Source organism: Montipora foliosa, chromosome 6 (assembly GCF_036669935.1).
Source record: "Montipora foliosa isolate CH-2021 chromosome 6, ASM3666993v2, whole genome shotgun sequence".
NCBI classification, from domain to species: Eukaryota; Metazoa; Cnidaria; class Anthozoa; order Scleractinia; family Acroporidae; genus Montipora; species Montipora foliosa.
The window spans coordinates 38,522,677-38,540,794 of record NC_090874.1 but is presented as its reverse complement, the minus strand read 5'-3'; the positions used below and the strand labels follow the sequence as shown (position 1 = coordinate 38,540,794).

Here is an 18,118-nt window from a genome sequence, read left to right as displayed (position 1 = left end):
TGTTACAGTTCCCATTGAGATATCAGCTAATCCAACAAATAAAATCTCACGCAGAAGACGACAGAACTGTAGAACACCCCCCAAAAGTTTCTCGAATTCACCAGTCCGCAAGTGTGATAACTCTGAGAACGTCCCTTTTGAAGTGAGAGACAAAATTAACGACGACAATACTGAGGAGATTTGTGCCCCGGTAAACATTAAAAAAAAAAAGGCAAAGAAACGCTCTGTGTCCACATACACAGTGAGTCTGCCAGTGCCCTCTAAACTGAAAAAGCTTTCTGTTGAAAGCAGCACTGAAGAAGAGGAGTACAGCATCCCTGATTCAGAATTTTTCAGGATATTAAGAAATACACTGTTCCCGGTAAGTACTCGTCACTGTGGGATAAAAAATTCTATTTGATAAAAGATTGATTGGGATAAAAGATTGACAGGAAGATTCTCGCACTACCTATGCAAAATAGAGTTTATGTGACGGTGGTTCATCTTTTTTAAAGGACCAAAAGTCAAAACTGTAATGATTAAAAACAAAAGGGGTCCTTTGAAAATAAGTCGTGCCAACCGAAAGAGGTGGCAATTTCAAAGATGGTAACAGCCTCGGTGAATTAGTAAATCGATATTCTTTCCGTAATTTTCCTTAACCTCGTTTTGGCATTGCGATTTCCATACATGTGTATGTGGAAACATACATTTTGTTTGAATTGTGATTCTTGCTTTCTTAAAATTTGTTAAAATCCTATTTTTGTAGGCTTATATAAAGTATTGGCAACGTCACTTGCTGCACCTAAACCGGAATACACCCTACGAGAGTTAGATATGTGTCACGTTCAAGTTCTAAAGAATGAGCTTCTGTCTCTACCACTTACTCAGTGTGGGAAACCAATTTTCGAAATTGCTAAAGGTCTAAAAGATGTGGACAAGTTCGATGCAAAAACTTAGATAGTTATGGACTGGAGGTGATAGGTGGAAATAATCGGCGGGAAGCTATCAACGAAATTATTAAAACTTCCACTTCTAATGAGAGAAAAGAACTATTCAAGTTCGTCTATGTCCACATTTACACTGGTAAGCGATGTAAAATGTTTCCACATAGTTACTATATCACCTAATACAGTATAATTATTGTTATAATATAATTTTCAGCAGTGAATGTAAGAATTCGGTGTTGCATTCACCAAGCTACCTGGTGAATATAACATTTAAGAGGCACGGATGCTAAGCCAAGCATCAAGCACCTTTAGTGCTTTTTACTTTATCGCATTTTAGCACGTTTTGCACATTTTTTATATTCACCGCTGAAAATTATACTTAAAGTATGTCTCGGTAAATATATACATTCACCAATATTCACTTTGTCTCCAGCGAACAATTGTTAATTAGTATAATTTCAGAGTTGAAGAGCGAGTTTTCAGCAATCTGATTGGTTGAGTGATTTGTACTATGACACCGCTACACGGTGAATATAACGCCCCAACCTTTTGTTTTCAAAAACAAAATTGCTGCCAGTTGGTTTGCCCAAGTTTCCGATGAGGAAATTTCCGAAATGAAGATAAACACAGTCCCCAAAAGTACGCAGAATGCAACAAAGTTGGTGTTAAACTATTTAAAGGTAAGCCAGGCTTCTGCTTTGAATTGAATTATTTTATTTCAAAACTTAAAAGTTTCTGTAAACCAACAAAAGTATCATTTTAACACAGAACAACCACGGAAGTCCTCCTCTTTAAATTTATCTCAAACATAATGGTTCGCACAGCAAAAAGAATTCACAACAGAGTTCAAGTCTATGGAAGTCGAAGAAATGAACAACTGCCTTTCAAAGTTTTATTTATCAGCAAAAAGAAACGATGGCAGCTATTACAAGAAATCAAGGTTATTGTCAATCAGGGCCACCTTAGATCACTATTTGCATTCACCTTCGTTCAACAAGAAAGTCTCAATTGTGACACTGTTCAGTTTAACGAAGCAAACAAAGCTTTAAATTCCTATCTGAAGCACCTAGCCAGTAGCGGTAAAATTTCTGGAATGGTTCACAAAAATCCCCTGAGGGCTGAAATGGTGCAAAAGTTGTTCCAGGCAGATGAATTATTTGAGTGCAGAAACAAAAAATCCCCGTCTTTTGCTACAAACAACATGGTTCTACATTTCACAGTGTTTCGGTAAGGGAGGTAGGGAAAATCAAAGCGTGATGAAGAAATCGACGCATCGACGCTGCGCCTAGCCGTGACATCCTCAAGGGAAGAATGCTTTGAGCTGAATAAAGACAAACCTGGAGTAATGCTTTCCACCAAGAACCACACAGGTGGTCTCGACAGCAGGGAAGATCATGCAGACAGCAAAATATAAGAGTGAGCAATTGTTTAACATCTTTCCAAATCCACAGAAAATGTTAGTTGGTGAAAACGTTAATTCCACAAACATCCAAAAATGGAAACGATCCTCTTCCTCAGTGCCCTCCCCGATGTGATTTATGACATGTTGAAAGCCATAGAAATATACAGCAGATTGGAGATAAAGGGACAAAGAGCTTCAGGGAAGACTTTAAAAGCTGGCCTGAAAGCAACTGTAGATTATCCCAGCTACAATTTCAAATGCCTCAGCGGAGACCTCACAAAAGACCAAATCATCAGCCTTCTCAATGGTGTACTGGAAGGCAAATTTACACTTGGTGACCTTAAATTAGAGAGCAGTCGAATCAAAGAGGTAAAAGAAGTGCAACACCAGTTCATCAAATATACAGGAGGTGCAGAATGGGAAGAGGTAGCAAAGAGGTGAGCGAGTCAGTCCAGCCTAATAAAGCTATTCTATTTGTGAGGAGATTCTAGCACAACGAAGAGGAATTGCTGCGGAGAGATCTAGTCTCAATTAAGGCTTAGTTGTGCAGAAAACCAATACTCTTGATCTTTTTTGCCTAATTGTGAGCTCATTTCAAGAATTTCGTTATTTTACTGCAGACTCGTACCCAGTCGCTATTTACATGCTTTTTGGGGAAAGAGGATTGAATACTAGGTTGGATTAAGGTGTGCGAGGTGTCATGGGAAGGGTGGAAAGGGAAATAGCGACTGGCAGATTTCGTTCCAACATGGCTGCTGTTTTTGATCGCAAAGTGCACCCAGCCATATTAGAGGGAAAATTGGCTTGTCCGCATAGCAGTTGTAGCAAGAAACCTATATTTTTTCAAAAGAGCGGGATTTTTCACCATTATAAGTCCATACATGGGTCTAACGTTCCATCTTCATTTTTGAAAGAAGCACTTATGCTATCTCGAAAGCTTCATGGAAATGAAACGAAAGCATATTTGGAGACCATTTATCATGCCATGGAGGTAAGTTTCCAAAATAATTAATTTGGCATCAGATTGTTATGAATTAGTCGAGTATATTTTCACAGATCTTGATTTATTACAGCACAGTGATGATCCAACCTTTAGCTTCTTGACTGCAACCTACCAGCCTCTAAATCTAGAGTTGAAAGTTTGTGTGATGACACCGACAGAAGCTGCCAATCTGCTGGGGTTTTGCCTGCTACATTACCGTGTTTTGCAGCCTTTTACATCTGGGCGCCCATCAGGGAAAAAGATTTCTGTGTCGAGCAGTGAATATTTCTATGATTTCTTGGCGTGGGAGCAAAATGTCACCAAACACCGATGCAAGGACACCGGCATTGGACAAGAGATGAAATCTGTTATAGTATCAGCTATCCATTCAAAGTGGGTAAAACAATGCAGTATACATTTTTTGTTACTTATTATTATATTTGCTTGCAGTAGTAAACTAAATGTGTTGTATGTAAATAACACCTCTTTATTAATCAAACTGGGGGGAAGGGATTCTGTAAAAAATTTATGTAGACTGTAGATGATACATGTATGTGTCTTATCCAAATGACAAGGGGAAACAAGCAAGATAAATTTTTAACCTGTAAATTAAAGTACAAATAGGAGCACTAAAGCAGACGATATATCTTCCAGTTAACAGTTCATAAATTTTCCAGTACTCCACTATAGAACAAGCATTTTTTTAACCAGGCTGTGCTGACCTCTTCTCATCATTATCTTTATAGATGCTCGCTTGACTTTCTTCCCCATTGTAACTGTTTTCTTTTTCTTATGAAAAGTGCTTTCTTCTAATACATGATCTCACCCAAACATTGACACCTATTCTCTAATATTACAGAACTATGTTGCAACAATCGGGACTACCCCTCTTCAGCCTCAAGTGGAAGGAGAAACAAGTTCATGTACATCCTCTGAAGATGAGACTGATCCACTTTGTAGAACTTTGCACAGGTTGCTTGGTCATTCTAATTTCCGTGAAAATCAAAGAGAAATAATCGAGGATATAATGCAGAATCTTGATATGTTGATAATCATGCCAACTGGTGGCGGAAAGTCACAGACATATTCTCTACCTGCTGCAATGGAGCCTGGTGTATCAATTTTAATCTGCCCCATTGTTGCATTAGTGGCAGACCAAGGTGACTAGATACATGCATCTGGTATAAACACCTGCTATGTAACTCATCAGCTGTGCAATGCAGAAAAACAAGTCATTTACCATCATTTGTGTAGTCCTGACCCAGGCTACAAGATTGTTTGCACAACACCAGAGACTGTGTTGTCTCCTGAAATGATAAGAACTCTTGTTAAATTGCAAGGGCAAGGAAAATTACAGCGTTTCATTATTGATGAGGCACATTGCATAGACTTGTGGGGAAATGATTTTCGTGAAAGCTGTACCCAGCTGGGCACCCTTAAGGACTTTGGAGTACCTGTTATTGCTCTCACATGCTCTGCTACGCAAACAACAAAGATGTTATTCTTGATACTCTGAATATTATTTATATACGACTGAGCAAGGGCTCTTAAAACCTATTAAAACAGTACATACACCTGCAGACAAGAGCTGTTAGAAATATGGACAAAATCCTAATAAATTTACCTCTCGATTGGTGGCTTCCTGTTGTTTTCAGATACCTTAACTGTCCTAAAAATGCCATGTATGGCATTAGTGATGATGGCTTTTTTGGACCTTTCTGGAAGTTGGCAGAAGTCTGAAAGACAGGGCGCATTCAGATTTCTTGCCTGGAGACTTGACTCAATGCAGCTTAATACCCTTGCTTATGTACAGGTTATCCCTGCTTTTTCCTCAAAATGACTGGAAATAATCTCCCCTATAATGGCACGCCGCTCTCTAACATCACTACACGCCTGAAGACGTGCCCCTATGACCACATACACAGAATACATTTGTTAGATCTACAGATAGACAAATAGATAAACAAACGAACGAATGAATAAAAAAGTAGATATTAAATATGTGACCATCCACGGGAAAACCAACAAAAAGGTGATGACACGGGCACGCGTGCATGACACGGCACGCTGAGCGTGACATACAACACGCCATATGCGCATATTTAATGAGTAGCACAATACATGTCACGGTGGCTTTTGTTGTGCACACTGAGACACTCCAAACCTTTTGTTTAGCGTGGCGTGTTGCGTGTCAGATGCGTGCCAAAACAGGCACCGTAAAATTGCAAAAGTAATGCAAACGAAATTCGTCGAAATTCGTCCCTTGTTCTAGCGAATTTTCCACGAAAAGTCATCGAATTTTCGAACGATTTTACGTAGGGTTTGAAGCGAAAAATTCACGACCTTTCTCGAAAATTCGAGATAGCGAAATTCGAAATAGCGAATTTTCGAGGTAACCAAACGAAAATTCGAGATAACAAAATTTGAAGCAGCGAATTTTTGTGACATGAATCGGCGGCCACCATCAACAACATCGCTGAACAAGCGTATGTACGCGTAAATAAACGCGTTAAGGTTAGCGTAAATAAAGTCGTATCGAAAATAGATTCAATGATCCGACAGTTTAATCGGCTATTTCCAACGAAAAAAAAAAAGATTGCCTCACACAACAAAAACTGTGATTGCTTCACGAACAAGAGTTTGTTGTAGAGCTTACACATTGTGAAATGACGGCAGAAAAGAATCATCGCGGCAAATTCGAACTTGGCAAATTTTTGTCCAGAAAATACGTGGGAATGTTCGAGAACAGCAAATAAAGAGCGAAATTTCGCTCAATTTTTTTTTAGGTCATCTATCGAACAGAGCGATTTTTCGCACGAAAATTCGAAGTCAATTTTCGTTCGAAAATTCGGTGTACTTGGAAACAATAGGTCTTGAGAATTATCATGACTTTTCGTTGAAAATTCGCTTCCATCAAAAATTCGTCGAAAAGCCAGGAAAAGCCGCGAATTTCGGCGAAATACGTTTGCATTACTTTCGCACAATACTGTATTCTGCGAGATTTTTCAGCTATTTCCGTAGGCAAGTCGGCCCTCACTCGGCTTTGGGAGTAGCGTGTTTATATACTTGTTTTTTTAGCGAGTGTTTTGGCGCAGCTGTCGTGCAATTTCACTCACTCCGTGTCTTTTTACGCGGTGCTCGATTTTACTTTTGCTGACACGCTCTTTTGTTTGGTATAACACGCTCTATTGTTTACAACTTGTAGTATCAGACAAAAGAAAATTTTAATGAGGCGTGCATTACGACACGGCACTCCCGTGTTAAAGAAAATTTCTTTTGTCTAGCGTGCTAAAATAGCGTGCCCGTGTCATCACCTTTTTGTTGGTTTTCCCGTGGACGGTCACATATGTAACTGCTCATGCCAATATTAGTTTAACTTAATCTTAACCTGTGAAAAGCTCAATTTGGAAAACAAAATTGTAATAATTTTTTTCATGTGTGAGTACACTATAGGTCGGTCCGGTTCATTTAAATGAGTAAAAAGAAGTTTTACTAACTTTTTAGGACATCTTTAACATTCTGGTCTCTCTTGTCAAATCCAGCTCTTTTCTGCGATGGCTTGAATTACGTTCTTTACTAGGCTCTGGAGCAGCTTTAGAAGTAGGCGTCAAATCGTGTTTCCCTCGAGTTGAAAACTTGAATTTCGAATTCTCTTTATCCGTAGGGCTGGGAGCTGCATGGGTTTCCCGATCCGTTTCCTTTTCGTGGTCATTTGATAGGTAACCCTCTTAACAACGATGATAGCAAGATTAATTATTTAAGTATGCATTGAAATACATAAGCTTAAGTTAATCTTAAATACGACAAGACTGCTGTGCTTTGTGACACTCCATCAATAATAGAGATGGAGCGTATGCAATATCTAAGATATCTGTAAGAATGGCAAAGTGTAACTGTTATACTAACATGATTGCACAGTTCTGTCGATCGAAATCTGCCAGTCGCTATTTTTCTTTGGCCTCTTCCCATAACTCCCCGTGTGCTCCACTTTATCCAGACCGCCTTCGCTTTGAAACCCGTAAATAGTGACTGGGTACGAGTCTCATTTTCCTGTAGGTTCTCAGAGTGGGTTGACGAAGACAAGCTCCAAGCTTTTCGTGGTTGCCAGACGCCTTAAAAGTCGTCTTTACGATTTTCATGCTTTGTGTAAAGACAGCGTACAAAACTTTCTTAACTCCCTTTACAGTGAGTGTAAATTCTTGTAAAATTTGTCTTTACGGTTTTCATGCTCTGTGCGTTAAGGCACCATATAAACCTTGCTTAAGCTCCCTTACAGTGAGTGTAAATTCTCGTAAAGGTTCTCTTTACGATTTTTTTATCCCCGTGTGTAAAGGTTGCAATTTCAGTCTCCCTTAGGTTTTTTTATGCACTGCGGTGTTCACTACGTAAAGACGCAACTGGAAAGGAGGTCGTAAAGAATCATAAATGTGGTCTTTACGGTTTCTTTTCAAAACCATAAATGTAAGATTTCATGCTCTGTGGGTGAAAGAGACGTCAAAATTTGCGGGATCACCATTGATATTTCTGGATCTATAGTACTGTGCAAAAAGAATGCAAACGAATTTCGCGCTTTTCGCTACTTTTCGGCGAAATATAACCAAATTTCAGGCGAAACGAATTTTCAAATTTCGAAACGCCTATTGTTTCCATGAAAACGAAAATTTGTAATGGCCGCGTGAATATTCGAGTGAAATTTCGTCCTAACATAGCAACATTTCCAGAGTGCTTATTGAACGTTTCGCAGCGAGCATTTGCCTTTTAAAGTACATTTAAGAGAAGGTTTGAAAAAGGCCAGTCAAAGCCCTCATAAGTGACCAAGCTGGGAATTTGTGAGAGTGGTCGCAACAAGAGCCCAAAATTTAAAACAATGGAGGGTGGTTGTCGCTTACGTAGAGAAGATAACGTTCGATAAAATTATTTAAGCTGGCAGATTAGTCATGGTAAAGAAAGCGTTTTTACAATCCCTTTCTAATTCAGTCAATGCGTGACATCTGGATTGCTTCTAAGAAAATGTCGATTCCCCGGGCGATGTGTTTTTGAGTTCTGAATTACCAATATGTTGAGAAGTGTCTATTGCCAAATAACTCGAGTTTGGATTATCGCACAGCCCTAAAACTTTGACACGCTTATGATTTATTACCTTCCCACAACATCTCAAATTCTTGACTTAATTTGTTGAATGGTACGTGATTTTATTTTTTCTTTTGCCTGAAAACCAAGAAGAATTGTTACGTTTGGTATGTTAAAATGGCTATGGCAATGTTGTTTACACTCAAGGTTGAGAGAAGAGTACAGTTGTTGCTTCCATTCATTCATTAAAATGCCAAATGCTAACCAACACTATGAAAGTTTGTTTTACAAGAGCAATTTTTTTGCTTGCGACGGGGATGCGATTTCTTCTGATTTTGTCGCGTCGCCAGCGCACAATGAAAATCGCAAGTGTAGCCACCCTTGAACAGCCGATTTTTTTCAACAACTTTTTCTGCTGTCACGTTGCCAGTTCAAGGGTGGCTACACTTGCGATTTTCATCATGTGGTGGCGACGTGACAATTTTTGAAAACATTGCATCACTGGCATGAACAAAAAATCGCTTGAAAAGCCGCGGCTTTAGGATTACGATATTTCGATTATTAAAGTACTTGAAGTTTCGTTTCAGTATGTACGAACTCCAACTGAAATTTCGTTGTTCGATTTGCGAATTTTCGTCCTGCGTTCGAATTTTCCTGTGGCTCAGCAAAATTTCGGCTGAAAAATCACACTTCTTCCCCCAAAATTTCAAGCGCACAAGAAGCGAATTTCCTTGAAATTCGTTTGCATTCTTTTTGCACAGTACTGTACCAAAGGTATGCATGTAACAGAGGCCACAACCTTTATGTAGATTTTTTTCTTAACAAGTTTTTTACTCTGTTACTTCCTCATTGTATATGATGCTACTGCAAAGGTCTCGACGCCAATAGAACTGGTACTAATCCATGGCTCGACAATAGGTCCGTGGTTTGAAGAAGGAATTCCTTTTCTTTGAATGCAAAATTTTAACTTGCTTATGTTTCACCGTTTGAAAACCCAACACAACAAGTAATATCGAAAACACCAGAGGAAGACATCAGTGTTTCCCTCTCAAGTTCAATATTTTCAATATTTTTTGTGGGATGGTTCTGCTTTCGTAGTAATTGATCTCTTCAAGCTGAGTGAAAGTTTACCTTGGAATGGTCAAAGAGAGTAAAATACTAATTGTATGCTTCTTATTCACGGTGTGTCTTGGTATCTTTGTTTGCTTCTTTTCCTTATAGGACTGGAACAAGGAAATGCTTGAACAGTTTCTTCGCAATGTGCAATCAATGAATATCGGGAATAGCATAAATGTATTCCACATCATTGTGTTCCCTTGCAGAAAAGGAGTAATGAGCTTCTTGGAAGTGGTTCAAAAGGTCGCGACAAGCAGTGGCCTGAGGGTAGAACTCACCTACACCAATTACACAAAAAAGTGCAGATAAACCAAGGTATTCTTTAATGGCTCCTTCAATTGACCACTCGTTCAGTTTATTCGTCAATTCAGTCATTATTGACGGTTTTATTCAGATAAATAAATTTATTCACATTGACAGCAACAAAAAGAAGTAAATTCAAAGTGTACATGAAAATAGAATAATATTATTTTGATAATTTATTGTATCAATATAAATTATTATTGGTTTTGTATTTATTTCCTTCTTTTCATATGATGTCAAATACTAAACTATAAATGTGGTCAATAATTCTTCTTTAAGGCAAAGAATGAGTTAAATGATTCTGGCGTAATTGATGAAAAGGAAGGTACATGTAACAATGAAAGTGAAGTGCAGACAAACAAAGTGGATGAACTGAGGATGCTGGAGTCTGGCTTTGTAAGTACATTATTTTAAACTTTTTCAGAAAGCTCTAGCATCTTATTGGTGTCTATTATAGGAAAGGGGAAAAAGTGCTATGCTTAATGTCTTGAGTGATTAATACTCCAGTGTCTCCTTGAGACACCTGCCTCAAGTCTTGCTAGTAAGTATTACAGCTAAAAAATCACTGCAGAGCATGTTGACAAATTTGACCATTTTCCGCTTGGATAGTATACTTTTATGTTACAGGTGAAAACATCCCAGCATTTTTCATTTAGAACCGTGCTGTCCTAATAGTGAATTAGCTTTTTTTAACAGGTTGATAGAGATCAAGCTATCATTGTTGCTCTCCATTACTTGAGGGCAAAACAAAAAAAGTGTCAGATGTGACTCTGAAAAAACTAAAGCCCTTGTTGAAGAGGTATTGCATACCATGCATGAAGGACTCAGTGAAAGATGACCTTTTAAGGTCCCTTGGAAGGGTCCTCTTTGAAGGAAAAGTTGTAACAAGAAAAGATGAGAGTGAAGTGATCACTCACAATAACCTAAAAAAGTGTAATTTAGCAAAGGTCAACAAACACGAGGGGACTTCTGCTCATGACTTGTAACTGCAAGAAGTTACAAAACAGGTATTGACCAGTAACTGGCAAAATTCCTTGTTAAAATGGCAACCAGAAATACGAATTTAAAATAAGTTGAAAGTCCCATTTCCCCCTCACATTATAAACTGTTCCTCTCACACTAGCCCTTTGAGCTCAAAGGAAAAATCAGATGATTTTAAAACTGCGTGGCATTTCCTGTGAATAGTCAAATTATGTTAAGATATATATATATTTCATCAATAATTATGAAGACTCATTACATTGCTCATTTCTTTAATAATAATAATAATAAAAATATTTTTTTATATAATTATTTATATTTTTTAATAATACACACTATTTAAGATACAAATTGAGTAATAGTTGTTACAGTTCATATTAATCCTGTTGTAGACATGTAAGACGATACTAGAAGATATTTGTGCAATAGCTATTTAAAATTGATTCCAAAGTTCAGAATATTATTTTAAAAAATTTCCATACCTATTTTAAGAAATAGGTACAAGATTACATTTAATTCAGGTTTTAATGCAGCAATACAAAGACTATACTAGACTATATTACAACAATAAAAGAGTTTGAAGTGTATGGCGCGCCATCTGTAGCAAAATGACATTTCGATAAATACAACGAAATAAATCGAAACGTAACGTCATAGGTTGAAAAGTCATGTAATGTGAAACCCATGACTGATGTAATAAGACTCTGAAAAATGTTAGTTGCCATGGCGTCAGTATGTAACATGAGCGTTTGGTTAGTTCCCATTGCTTCAGCAGGTAACATGAGCGTTTTGCAGAGCCACAAAGTCACGAACGTCTTTAAGTAGCGCGTGTTCAATACGTTCTGTTTCTGTTTCGCTTAAAGCTTGTTTTCTTCGCATTATTTCTATTCGTAATTTGTAGGTAAGTGTTTTCGCTCAATTTTGAAGTTTTTCACTTCTTTAATTTGACATTTGTTTGCTCGGGTTTGCATAATTTCTAAATCGAAGACTGGCCAGGAATGTGACGCCATATTTGTTCGCGTGACAAGCATGCATATGGCACCATAATTTGTCAGCTAGTCAGCTCAGTGCTTATTTTAACTGAGATGAAACGTTCTTTTTATCTGTCCGTTTTCTCCGTGGCACAAAGTCATGACAGGATTCACTCCTGAGCTATTTCTTGAAGCTGCTGATGACAAATTCATATGCAGTATCTGGTTGAGTATAAATAATTAATTACATTACCTAACTACGTATGTAAGCTGTAATTGTCGTATTCTCCTCCTCTATTTTCCAGCCTTAAATTTTAAAGCTATGGCAGAATTGTCAAGTTCCTTCTTTTGTCTTAAAATTCATCCTAAAAATTAAAATACTCGAATGCAGCTGGATACCGCTAGCGTTACCTGTGACATGTTGTGTGGGATTCATTGATATAAGTCAGTGTCATATATGACATACATGTACACTGTCGGCGAGAGAAATAATTTTCAAGTGCGAGCCTTGAAAAAGGTGTTTTTTGTTTCATGCTTTGTTTTTTAATTTCAGTGTGATTTCCTTTTTATTTTGTACCTTCAAATTTTGTTTTCAGTTTTGCCGTATTCAACCACCCAGTCACTTGCCAAGATGGTCATTCATTCTGTAAAGAGTGCATTACAAAATGGCAACTGAACAACACCCGTTGCCCTGTAGACAGGAGCAATCTGCGTGGGCTGCTGGTGAGAAATCTAGCCCTCGAAGGTGCCATTGCTAAGAGAAGAGTGAAGTGCACATCAACAATAGCTCGACCTGGAGGATGTCACTGGACTGGACCACTATCTTCTCTTGAAAGTCACCTTCCTTGCTGTGACATGAAGGTTGTGGAATGCAAGTTTAAGGGCAGGGGCTGCATTCTTCGTGCATATCAACATGAACTTGCCCAGCATCTGCTCACCTGCCCATATCGCATAGTGAAATGCTCCTATTGTACCTTTGAGATTCCTCATAGTGAGTTGTCAGCCCACAATGAGCTGTGTATTGCCAAATTGGTGACTTGCCCAAATAATTGTGGGGTACAAGTTGAAAGGTATATGATTGTTTGGTACCTTTTCAACATTTAATAAATGCGTGGGTCCACATTACTGTTTGAATTTAAGTTGTTTAACAATTGCTTATAGCTGTATTTTATTTATTTAATGGACGATTACATAACCTTTGTGCATAGATGCAAGATGCTGTCACACTTGGCTTTTGTGTGTGTCAAGGAGGGCCGTCCATGTCAGCTCTATGCAGTTGGATGCACAAAGGTCCACTCCTCAGCACAAGCTGATGCTGCAGGCCACCTGAAACTATTGTTGGATGCTCGACTATCAGGAGCCTGTGGTGTAAGTAAACATTTAGAACAATTAGAAGTTTTCTAAAACTTCTACACAACCTCACACTACCTGATTGAGGCTGTGCTAAATTGAGTCATTGAATAAAGCATTTTTACATTTTTGATGTTGAATGTTTACCTTAGAAGTTAACCTATTCTCAATAGTATATTTTAATCTTTTCTCACTGCAAGTGCTTGTGTAAATGCATGTAAATTATAATTATTTATTTCATCAGGATGCCAATGTCAGCCTAGGTGGTTTTTCTGTAGCTGGTTCATGGCGTATAGACGGTGTAGTTACCTTGCCTATCTGCAGTCCAATATTTGAAGGTCATGTTGCAGTTGTGAGACTGGAAATAAGCAATGACAATGGTATTTCTGTAAAACTCTACTTGGAATCAAAATTAGAGCTGCCTTGTTTTGGTGTTGATCTGAGGTATATATACGTATTTGAAGTTACACTTGTCACCTAAATAAATTTAAGTTAATTATTGCATTTTGTTCACATGCCTAACAGCTTTTGTTTTTCAGGTGCTGTTTCCAGTGTGGAGTGGATAAATTAAAATTTAATACACCTAGATGACTAATGTCCCAGGCCTCTGTTGCATGTGTTCAAATGCATAATGTATGCACAACAGAAGTGTTTCACCAGATGACCAGAAATAGCAATGGCGTTTTCTTGGACTTCCTGCTAACATTATCAGTTTGATTTAGGTTGATGAATTGGTGAGGGTTATGTGGATTATGCTGACTCCTGAATTTATGTTTGATCACTTCAGTTGAGTAGTGCAGCATACACAATCCCAGTAGAGGTGCCACGTGGTATATGCTGACTCCTGATTTGCATTATGTTTTTTAAGTCAGTTGAGTAGTGCAGCAGACACTGTCACCATACAATACTGATTTGAGATGTGCTGAATACCATATTACCAATGCTGCTATCCTCAGTAAGGTCCTGGCAACAATGAGACGAGTTGGTTACTCAATGACACCCTCCTGTGTCTTAGTTTATTGTTTTGATTAAAACATATTACCAAAGACATCAGGATAATACCCTCTTGAACAAGAGGGGCGGACCAGGAAACCGTTTCTTGTTGTATTTGTGAAACCTGCATGTCATATACGTCTACCAGAAAAGGTACCATTATCAAAGTGAACTCCATTTCCTGTGCACTGAAAAACAAAAAGTGGAAATACCATAGGATCTATCTCCTGAAGTTGTGATGCGAATTGGTTTTGTTTTCGTAGTCATCCAGCGGTATAAATAATCAGATTAACTCAACCGATGTATCACTGATGACCTCAAATACGTGATGGTGGTGTACTTTACATACGTGCCCTTGTCTCCCAGATCATCCAGGAGTTTCCCCCATACATAACAAATCTCCCGGTCTCGCGTATGGGTGATCAAATATTCCGGATGAAAACGGGTCTCAACCTTTTAAAGACTTTGCTCCATTGTATGCTCAAGTGAAAGAAATGCGATTTTTTTCAAACTCGTTTCGTCGTTTCTTAATGCATTTCTATACCTCTGAGTTTCAAACATACGTTGATGGAACATTTTAATCATGACTTTCTTTATATCTGTTTGTTGTCATGGCCATATAAGCGATTGTTTGATTGGATATCCGTGTAACCAATAAAAATCCTCGACATAATTCCCCTGTTTTCTGCAAATTCCCAATGGCGATAGATTATTATTGTATTCTTAAAGGGCTGCTTGTGGATGGTAGGGTGATTGTTTTGGGAGGGAGGGAATGCTATATATTGATTTTTGCGTATCCTGGATTTACCAAATCGCATCCAGCAATATAAGGGCATGCCGCAACAATTTATAAAGTTATAGCTATAGCCGGTTCAAAGTGGTCATATGTAAGCTGTTGTACGCTTGCTGTTGCCGCAAGATTTCCTGAGGTAGTGGTTCAGTTTGTTTTGTATAGACAGGACCGTCAGTATATTTACAGACTTGTTATGTCTGCACTTGTTCTTAAATCTTTTTCTTTTTTATTTCGCCTTTTTTGTGTTATTAAACTCAGTAAACGAAACTGCGTTTTGCCTTAAGGTGAACATCAGCTCGCAAAATTTTGTCAGTGCTGCAGGAACATTTTAATCACGATTCCAGCACTGATCGTTGCCGTTCTAAAACACTTAGCAATGAAGAGTTTAATTCTATTTGCATTAGGCTTCCAGTTTGTGAAATAATTCTCACTATTAAATTCCGCTTTGAGATGACTGTTGTTAATGGCCATCTCAATAAAAAATTCCACTTTCTTCATTCGCTGATGCGTTCATTGGTCACATTTGTCGCGGCACGTACATGTGTCAGGGTAGGCTAGCCAATGACAATGCAGGAAATCTAATATCCGTAGCTCAGTTTTTAGAAACAAGACTTGTTATACATTGATTTTGATTGGCTGTAAGCACGCAGCTAATTCTTACTTGCTCTGTTTATCTTACGTCATACCTACAGACAAATAACAATTATGGGACCAGGTTCAGCAAAATATCGTGATTTGTCAGTTGCAAGACACCAACAAATCACGATATTTTGTGATAGCCGAGTTCAATAATTATTTTATCGTTCCATGACTGAGTTAAATTTCTTTTTCACAATTCCCAACAATTACATTTTTTTCTGAAAGCTCATGAAAGTGAACTGCAATTTTCACAGAGGAGCTTGGTTTCAAGTACGCATGAGCAGAATATTGTTTGCAACGAAACACTTATTGGGAGATATTTATTTGCAGGTCACGTGGTGCCAATGAAAAGGAAGGAAAAAATCCATTGAATGATAATAGATTTTATATATGTAAAATTAACCTCATACCTACAGACTATATAGATTTAGGCATGCAGAAGTGACATCACCTAACACACTAACCAGAAGTTTGATAAGTTTTGTCATGGCGGAGCTCAGCTCAGGAATAAGCATAATCAAACGATTATCTGATTCGGTTTTCGCATGATAGCGATAATTATCATGGCCTCACATTGTGTTCCTTCCGCTTCAGTAGATAAAAAAAACTTTGACCTTGATAATTATTGTGTTAGTGGTCATATTCTAATTAGTGGTATTCGAAAAATAAACATCCCAATTTACATCGCTATACAAACCATACTAGCCCAGACGAAACTGAGAATATCCCATTTGGGTTGAAATTATCTGTTGCAGTCCTCATCAAGGAAACCATCAGATTTTATCCGTCTTATTTAGAAGTCCTTCAGTATCGAGCACAAATAAATCGGTAAAAAGTGGGTTGCGTTTGTTGGTTATCTACTCTGCCCCGGTGGTTTTTTTTTAGCTCCCCACCCCTCTCCCACCCTCACCAAAAACCCACAAACAGTTCTTTTCAATTGATCAGGGGAAACCTTTGATACTATAAATCATAAATTGTTACTCGATAAGCTTAATTACTATGGTTTTAGAATGAATGAATAAATGAATGAATGAATGAATGGTTTAAATACGATTTCTCTGATCGTAATAAAGTAAGTTGGATTGAATCTTCGATTTCTTCCACTTATATGTGCACTTTCCGTCTGCCACAAGGTTCATTATTAGGACCCTTACCTTTTTCTACTTTATTTTAATGATATTAATAACTGCTCTAACAAGTTAAATTTTTTTCTCTTTGCCGATGACACTAGCATTATATTATCTAAAAAAAAATTAAAACAATGCACTTGATTGGCTAACCTCCGATAAGCTAACGTTAAATGCTAAGAAATCCAACTGTGTTTTTTTTTTTTACTTACCAAAAAGAAATTGTAACTGATTTCACCAAAATTCATTTTTCCAAATGATTCAAGGCGACACAAATCAGTTTCTATTCATCCAAGTAACGCCCTTATTAGAATTAAGGATCGGCACCCAACGTTGTATCATGTATTGCCAATATTGTGGTACCAAATGAAGTACCAATTATTTCCTAAACAAGATGCAGTCATTATGGTGACGTAATATGCCACCGTGGCAACGGGAAAGCCCTATAAAATCACCCTTTATTTTGGTCTTCAAATTAATTTAGTTGGTTATATCTGAAAAGTAACCAGAAGAGCAAGATGAAACTTTCTTTGAAGGTTCATAAACGTCCGTACCGCGGATTTAGACCCACCCGTAATTCTGTGATATTTTTTAAGGTGGCTCTAATTGTACGAAGGAAGGGGGGGGGGGGGGGAGGGGTGGTCACCGAGTTCCTTTTTGAGGTATGAGCAACTGAATCCAAAATACGAGGTGTTTTAGCCGGACTGTTTCCAAGTTAACATATCATATGACAACAATGATCACATCTTGTTGGATACCATAGCATTGCTTTTACGTTAAACAGTGTTATTGCGTCATTCGTCCTGATGGGAGAGTCTTCTAAGTGTCAAAACTACATTGAGCAACCCTAAAGGGAACTGTGTCTCTTATATATGAAAAATATTTCAGATTTTAAATTAATTCTGTAGAACATCAACTAGACACAGATATTATAGTCGTACATCAATATCTCACAATTTTTATACAAAATACTCTAGAAGTGACTTGCAAAGAAACGTTTTTTTTCACGTATTGGCCCATGAGTTGGCAATGAGATGCCTGGAAAGAATAAGGAAATTGTTAAATAATAGTTTGTTTCGAAAACAAAATGAGAAATACGCTGTTCCACATATTAATAACTGAAGATGACTACATTGAGATTGATAACATCACATCGGAACTAAAGAAATATCGGAGACCATCATGTTTCATAATTTACTGTATTTCTCACGACTTGTTATGTCCTATTTATAGTTTAAGCTTTTTTTCTTTTTCTCTCGTTTTTGTAACATGACATAAATGTATTTGAATCTCTTGAACTACCTGCCCCCATTAGCTATGATATCTGAGGGTCGCTCTAAAATGTTCTTTACTCTTTTAAAGAAAGAAGTAAACTTGCTGTCGTAGTTGTTGTTGTTGTTATTCATCTCAGTCGGCTGTAAGCAGTGCTCCAAGGTCACACTTGGATTGTATAGCGGCCGGCGCC

The 18,118-nt window shown here is 37.8% G+C and overlaps 1 pseudogene; it reads left to right on the top strand.

The window, feature by feature from the left end:
- The first annotated feature begins 11,911 nt into the window (after nucleotides 1–11,911).
- LOC138005524 (TNF receptor-associated factor 4-like) lies at nucleotides 11,912–13,081 on the top strand (annotated as a pseudogene).
- Nucleotides 13,082–18,118: the final 5,037 nt, after the last annotated feature.